Source organism: Meles meles, chromosome 16, assembly GCF_922984935.1.
Source record: "Meles meles chromosome 16, mMelMel3.1 paternal haplotype, whole genome shotgun sequence".
Lineage (NCBI taxonomy): Eukaryota > Metazoa > Chordata > Mammalia > Carnivora > Mustelidae > Meles > Meles meles.
Window position 1 is genome coordinate 3,591,958 of NC_060081.1, and position 8,084 is coordinate 3,600,041.

Consider the following 8,084-nt stretch of genomic DNA (forward strand, 5'->3'; position numbering starts at 1 on the left):
AAACATTTTTTGGACAGCTGATTAACATGGGTAGCAGTATGGATGGTATTACTGAGGGCCACAGTAGAAACTGTGGCTGAGGCAATTAGAGATATCAGAGCAGTAACACCAGCTATAGCAAGCCCAATAAATCTCTTAGGTCTATGCAAATGGTTTTCTAATTCAACAGCGAATTGATAGCCATAATTAGCATACCAGGGGCCTTCGATTTCAACAGGGAGAAGAACAAAAGGTGGTTGCATCAACAAAAACACATATACAGGGGATCGGGGCCAACTCATAGCATCTATAGGGATACAATTGGTTAGTCTGCACCTAGGACAATGGATATCATACACGATTGTACCATTAACCCTCACGGATGCAACAACCCTTACCCCCACGACTAGCAGAAATGGACGCGGGACACAAGCACGTAGTGTTAGTTGGCCCGATACAAGATCTTGGTTTCGCATGGGCCCCATGGCAGCGACGAGTTTCTAAAGTTCAGGATGAAACATACCCTGGGGGGTGGACAGCATAGACCCAGGGAGCTGACCAAAATTTACTTCTCGAGGTCCAGTTGGACGCAAAGGAATATGGGGGATGTTTAATTCTTCTTCCTTTCTTTTCGACCAGTCTGTAAGAGGAAAGTCGATGCCAGTGGGAGCAAGGAGTAATGGTTCCTCCTGGACACACTCAGTCCACAAACTGTTGGATCTCTTCCAGGCATAGGTAGTTGCACAAGGGGGATGTCTCAGGGGATGCATTCCGAATTTCTGAGTGATGACTGGGGTCGTGGGCACAACTTCGAGAATATTCCAGGGCGTGGTAGGTCCCTTTGGCGTGTGGGGGACGTACCCGGTAGTGCCAGGATCCCTAAATAAACTCGAGAATATTTAGCAGTGGATACATATCCGTAAGTGGGGTTATCATCGGTAAAGAACTGGAAGCAAATAGGGGGGGTGGTGGCTCGAGCTTACCAATCAAAAGGGCGAGCCACCGTCTCTCCGGCATTATAATCATTAAGGCCTCCAAATCCCCAAGTGAAATTAGTATGCACTCGAGGTGTGGGATCATTCCAGGTAACAGGTTGAACAAGAGGGGGATCAGGGAGATAAGCCCAATAAGGGGCAGCTTCTGTGTTTGCGGTAATCAACGCTATAAAAGCCAGAAAGAGCATAGAAGGGGTGCATGGTTGATTCTGTTCCTTTAAAAGGAATACTGCCTTTGTTGACATGGCCTTAATTTGGCCCCAAGATAACATGGACTGGGGGGGAGACCGTATAAGGCACGTTGCAAGGGAGTGACACCTATGGCAGAAAAGGTCAGAGCTTGTTCGTCCTGAGCAGAATGAATAACTGGACATACCTTTCGGGGAGCAGGCAAGGGTGGCCTACTAGGAGGGGGCAATTTGAAACGTTGTTTCTTCCATTGGGCATTATGTTCGGGATCTGATGTGGGAGGTGTCCTTTTAGGAGGGGAAAGGGTTAATCCTTCCAAGGGAATATTACCAAGGTCGTCCTCTCCCTTATCCAAAAAGGAACGTAAGGGCTGAGGAGACGAGGGAAGGTTAAAAACGTCATTATTATTATCATCATCTAGATACACATCATCATCCCCAAACTCATCCCCTCCTGATAGAACATTTGGAGGAGGGGGAGGAAAATCATCTGTAGGATGCCCTAAATGGGACCCTGATCGAGAAGAGTCAGAAGATATTGACATAGGGGACCCCCGATATAAGGGGGGAGTCGGTTCTATATAATCGGGCTCTTCAGATAAATATTCATCCGCCTGAGTAGGGGCTAAACTGCCTACAGGCGAGCCAGGTTTTGGAGAAACTAAGACTATACTATGAGAAGGGTCCAACAAATCAAGAATGACAGACCAGGTAGTCATGGTCCGAGGGGGCACCGCGTCAGCACCCCTAGCAAAAATTTTTTTCTTAATCTCCTGTCCGACATGGCGCCAATGTTTAAGGTCTATATTCCCTTCCTTAGGGAACCAGGGACAAAAATCATGTATCACTTTAAAAAGTCCCTCAAGTTCCTTTTTGGGGATTTTTGACCCCCTTTCTCTGAGGAGAGTCTGCAAAGTTTGCATGAAATAAGTGGACTCCGCTGATTGCGAAAGTCCCATTTTACTCGCGGCGTCCCGGGCCAACCGGGTTCCCTTACCTGAATCGAAAGCAGCACCTCGTTCCCGAGACGTCCCTGTTCGGGTACCACTTGTCGTGCCCGCACGACAAACAGCAAGGGGAAAAGAAAGGGGAAAAAGAGGGAGAGTCCCGGGGGAAAGGGAATGCGAAGAACACGCGAGGGACACCAGGCCGATTGACACAAGTGACAGAGTTCTTTATTAAGCACATACTCTTATAATCTGTTTCATAAGTGATTACCATAGCATATTTCTGTTTCATAAGTGATTACCACAGCATTTTTGCGCAAAGATGAGACATGTCTCATGTACAGGATGTGTCAGTCATAATTATAGAAAATGCAGCTGCAGGGTAGACCACAAGGTCCGCTTTCGGAATGACAGCAGAACATGGGAGAATAATCTTAAGGCAAACAACAGGGCCTTAACGAGCCCAGGGGATTAGCCATGAGTGCCCTCTGACCGAGGACCAGGGAGCCTTTGCTACCACCTGCTCAACTCGCTCTAGGAGAGCCGCTCACAGCAGATCAACCTGCACAGACCTCGACGGCACCCCAATGTCCTAGGCCGCCCTGTGCACTAATGCACTGACACAGCCTGAACCCCAACCTCCCATCAGCCCCCCAGGTAGCGGGACCCATATCTTGCAGGTGGGACGTGCCAAGGCCACAGGCTGTCATCTGTACCCAACCTGGGTATACAGGCGTCTCTTCCCAGAACATACCTCAAATCCCTGCTTATGGGGGAACATCAAGTATCAAAGAGCACTCCTCTTTCCCCACGACAGGAAAACATGTTGTGGTCATGGGGGTCTAACCTCCTAGTGGGAGGCAGCTGCATGGCTCATGAGACCACGCCCACCCAGGAGGGCTGCCCTGGCCACAAACAGGCATTTTGACCCTCAGGCTGAGCCCGCATTCAAACCAACCCCTTTGCTAGCTGGACTAGGAACTCCCATATCCGGCCTGATATGCCCCTAGGCCCCAATCCTCACCCTCGGTCACGTTCTCCAGGCCCCAAACACAGAAACTGACTCCGAATTCCTGCTATGGTGGGACACATGAGATGGTAAACAGCACTGTTGCCTTCACCCCGAAAGACACCAAACCCTTGGGAGCCGGGCAGAATCCTCACATTGGCAAAATCTCCTATGGCCCCATGAGGCTCTCACTATATTCCGTGGCCAACTGAGACACACAACACAGACAGGAAATCCTGGGTTCCCGCCACCCCGTCCAACTCATTTCAGATCCTTTGGCACTGCCCCCATGGTCTGCAGATTGGGCTGGCCATCACCTCGCCCAAAACACTATCCAGAGTTTGTGTTTCCAGACTTTTGTCCCCAAAGCCCTGGCTGAAAGGCCCTCCAGGGTGGGTTTCTGGAGCCACAGTGCAGGACTCTGCCTACCCGCCTGAAGGAAACTCTGCTTGTCACATTTGCAAAAACCCTCCAGATTGGGAGACAACTGCAATGCTCCTGAGCCCACCCCAAATTCATTGGCCACCTTGGAAAAAGGTGCATCCGGACGCATGCCAGACACCTACCTCCAGGGTGACACCCAGGTCAATGGCCGTGAGTAAGAAGATGGAACCTGACTGACTGCTAGGAGCACAAAGGAACCTAGCTGAGCTTTGCAGTCATCTGCCTCCAGAGGCAAACTCTGGAATGCCTACATATGGTCCAACACTAGATCCCTGAGCCACAAAACAGAACACGTCCTGTCCCCAGAAGGCAACCTGGCTCGTAGGAGCTGCGTCCAACCCACAGGGGAGGAGAATCCTGCTAGGCGCCTGTGACCCAGCTACATTCTAAGGTCTCTCTGGACACAAGCCAGTCTTGTGACCCATCAGAATGAGGCTCCCTGTCACCTCAGCCCCCTGGGCACTTTACCCCAGAGCCACCAGATCAAAATGGTCTTGTTCCTGGCAGGTAGAGTAAGCGGAGCTGGGCTTCTCAGGCATCCATGCAGTGACATCTGCTGTGACACCATTCCATATGGGGGACCCTGGTGCCATCAAAACTGACGCCCCCTGTACACAGAAGGTAATCTTGCTGTTTGGAGCAGCTCACAATCCCCAGCCTGGGAAGACCTCCATGGCCTCATGAGGCCACGCCTCATCGGCCATCATGGGCACAAACTCCAGCGTTAGCCCCATTCTGACACGTGTCCTGACTCACATGCTGGAAATCTCGATTCAGATGCTGCACATTGGAAATGCCATGTGCTCAGCACTGAACGGATCGGCACTAGTGCATTCAGAATTCCATCCTCACCCTCCTGGCCCGCCAGCCCTCCAGATTGTTCATTCAGGAGCCATAACGCAGTCTTCTGCCTGCCTTCCAGAAAGGAGATGGGTCCAAGGGGTTTGCCCACAATCCTCGCATGAGGATCACCCTGCACAGAACCTCAACAGCACCCCAATGTCCTAGGTTGCCCTCTGCACTAATGCTCTGTCTGAAACAACCTAAGCCCCGACCTCCCATCAGCTCCCCAGGTTCTGGGCTCCATATCCTGCACGTGGGACATGCCAAGGCCAGAGACTCTCACCTCTACCCAACCTGGGTATTCAGGGGTCTGTGCCCAGACCATAGCTCAAATGCCCGGCTATCTGGAACTTCAGGCATCAATGAGCACTCCTCCTTCCCCATGATGGAAAAAGCTTGCTGTGAGAAAGTGGGTCTAAACCTCATAGTGGGAGCCAGCTGCATGGCCCATGAGACCACGCCCACCCAGTAATGCCTCCCTGGCCACAAACAGGCATTGTGACCCTCACACTGGGCCTGCTCACAAACCAGCCCCACGCTAGCTGGACCAGGCACTGCATATTGGGCCTTACATGTAACTAGGCCCACAACCTCACCCTAGGTCGGGGTTTCTAGGCACAGGGACCCAGAACCCAACTCTGGAATCACTGCTTGGCAGGTCTGCTGAGAAGGAAAACAGCACTGTTCCCTTCTGCCTGAAAGATTTCAAACACTTGGGAGCCGGGCAGAATCCTCACAGAAGCAGAATCTCCCATGGCCACATGAGTCTACTGTTACATTCTGTGGCCAACCGAGACACACAATCCAGACAGAGGACCCTGCACTCCAGCATCCCCATCCCCCACATTTCAAAACCAGTGGCACTGCTCTCACAGTCTGCAGACTGGAACTGTCATCACCTAGCCCCTAACCCTATCCCGATTTTGTGTTTGCAGAATTTTCTCCCCAAAGCCCTGACCGACAGGTCCTCCAGAATGGGCCTCTGGAGCCACAGCGCAGGACTCAGCCTGCCCACCCAAAGGAAGCTCTGCCCATCGCATTTGCCCAAACCTTCCAGATTGGGAGACACCTGCAATGCCCCTGAGACCAACCCAAATTCTTTGGCCGCCAAGGAAAAAAGTAGCCTTCAGACACAGACCAGACACCTACCTCCAGGCAGACACCCAGGTCAATGGCCCTGAGTCAGAAGATGGAACCTGACATACCCCTAGGATCACAATGGAAACCTAGCTTAGGTTTGCAGGAATCTGCCTCCCGAGGCAAACTCTGGAATGCCAACATATGGACCAGAATTTGATCCCTGAGCCAAAAAACAGAACACATCCTGTCCCCAGAAGGCAACATGGCTCTTGGGAGCTGGGTCCAACACTCAGGGGAGGAGAATCCTGCATGGCGCCTGAGCCACCGCCACATTCTAAGGTCTCCCTGGACACAAGCCAGCATTGTGAACCATCAGAATGAATATCCCTGTCACTTCAGCCCCCTGGGCATTTTGCTCCAAACCACCAGATCAAAACAAACTTGTTCCTGGGCTGGAAGGCTAAGCAGAACTGGGCTTTCCAGGCATCCAGTGGTGAATTCTGCTATGACGTCTTTCCATATGGGGAACCCGTGTGCCATTGAAACCGACTCCCCTGTCCCGTAGAAGGAAAGCTTGCTATTCCGAGCAGCTCACAACCCGCAGCATGGGAAGACCTCCATGGCTTCATGAGGTCACACCTCCATACATCGGCCATCGTTGACATCAAACTCCAGCGTGAGTGACCATGTGACACGTGCCATGACTCAGGTGCTGGAGATCTCGAGTCAGATGCTGCACATCGGAAATGCTATGTGCTTGGCACTGAACTGAACTCGTGGTTGTGCGTTCAGAATTCCGTCCTGGCATGCAAGACCTCCAGATTGTTCATTCGTGAGCCCCAACATAGTCTTCTACCAGCAATCCAGAAAGAAGAAGGACCCTAGGTGTCTGCCCTGAATCTCCACGTGAGTATCTACCTGCACGTACCTCCACAGCACCCCAATATCCTAGGCTGCTTTGTGGACTAATGCTCTGTCTGACACAGCCTGAGTCATGACCTCCCATCAGCCCCCGAAGTAGTGGGCTTCATACCCTGCAGTGGGAACTGCCATAACCAGAGACTGTCATCTCTATCCAACCTGAGTATTCAGTTGTCTGTGCCCAGAACCTAGCTCAAATCCCAGAAAATGGGGGAACCTCTAGTGTAAAGAGCACTCCTCCTTCCTCATGACGGTAAAAGCTTGCTGTGTGTATGGGGGTCTATCCCACTGAGTGGGAGCCAGCTGTGTGGCTCATGAGATCATGCCCACCCAGGAGGGAAGCCCTGAACAAAAGCAGGCATTGTGACACTTAGTCTGAGTCTGCTTTCAAACCAGGACCCTCTCTGGCTGGACCAGGAGCCCGCATATCGGGCCTGACATGCCCCTAAGCCCCAATCCTCACCCTCGGTCGGGTTCTCCAGGCACCTGGACCCAGAAGCCGACACTGGAATTCCTGCTATGGTGGGAACACTGAGAGGAAAAGAGCCCTCTTCCCTTCCCCCCAAAAGACACCATACCTGTGGGAGCCTGACAGAATCCTCACAGAAGCAGAATCTCCCATGGCCCCATGAGGCTACTGCTACATTCCATAGCCAACAGAGACACACAACCCAGCGGAAGAACCTGCACTCCAGCCTCCCCGTCCCCCTCATTTCAGATCCCACGGCACTGCCCTCACAGTCTGCAGACCAGGACTGTCATCACCTCGCCCCTTACCCTATCCCGATTTTGTGTTTGCAGACTTTTGTCCCCATAGCCCCGGCCAACAGGCCCTCCAGAATGGGGCCTCTGGAGCCATAGTGCAGGACTCTGATTGCCCACACGAAGGAAGCTCTGCCCGTCACATTTGCCCAAACCCTCCAGATTGGGAGACACCTGCAATGCCCCTGATCCCACCCAAAATTCGTTGGCCATCTTGGAAAAAAGTCACCTTCGGACACAGACCAGACACCTACCTCCAGGCAGACACACAGGTCAATGGCCCTGAGTTAGAAGTTGGAACCTGACATATTCCTAGGACCTCAACGGAACCCTAGCTTAGGTTTGCAAGAATCTCCCTCCCGAGGCAAACTCTCGAATACTTACATATGGTCCAACACTTGATTCCTGAGCCACAAAACAGAACACCTCCTGTCCCCAGAAGGCAACCTAGCTCTTGGAAGCTGCGTGCAACCCTCAGGGGATGAGAATCCTGTATGGCGCCTGAGTCCCCGCCATATTCTAAGGTCTCCTGGACAAGAGTCAGATTTGTGACCCATCAGAATGAGTCTCACTGTCACCTCAGACCCCTGGAACCTTTGCCCCAGAGACACCAGATCGAAACGGACTTGTTCCTGTGCTGGAAGTGTAAGCGGAGCTGGGCTGTACAAGCATCCATGTGGTGACTTCTGCTGTGATGACTTTCCATTTGTGCGACCCTGGTGCCATCCAACTGGACTCCCCCTCTCCCACAGAAGGAAAACTTGCTGTTCAGAGCAGCTCCCAAGCACCAGCCTGGGAAGACCTCCATGGCCTCATGAGGCCACCCCTCCATTCTTCAGCCATCATGGACACAAACTCCAGCATAAGCGACCTTCTGAATGTGCCCTGACTCAGGTGCAGGAGATGTCGAATCAGA

The 8,084-nt window shown here is 52.2% G+C and overlaps 1 long non-coding RNA gene across 1 annotated transcript; it reads right to left on the bottom strand.

The window, feature by feature from the left end:
• Window positions 1-718: 718 nt before the first annotated feature.
• On the bottom strand, window positions 719-2,254 carry LOC123927001. The gene is made up of 3 exons (XR_006815345.1): window positions 2,160-2,254; window positions 1,351-1,533; window positions 719-858 (listed from the first exon to the last, which is right to left on the bottom strand). It is a non-coding gene; the product is annotated as an uncharacterized LOC123927001 (long non-coding RNA).
• Between the last annotated feature and the right edge of the window lie 5,830 nt (window positions 2,255-8,084).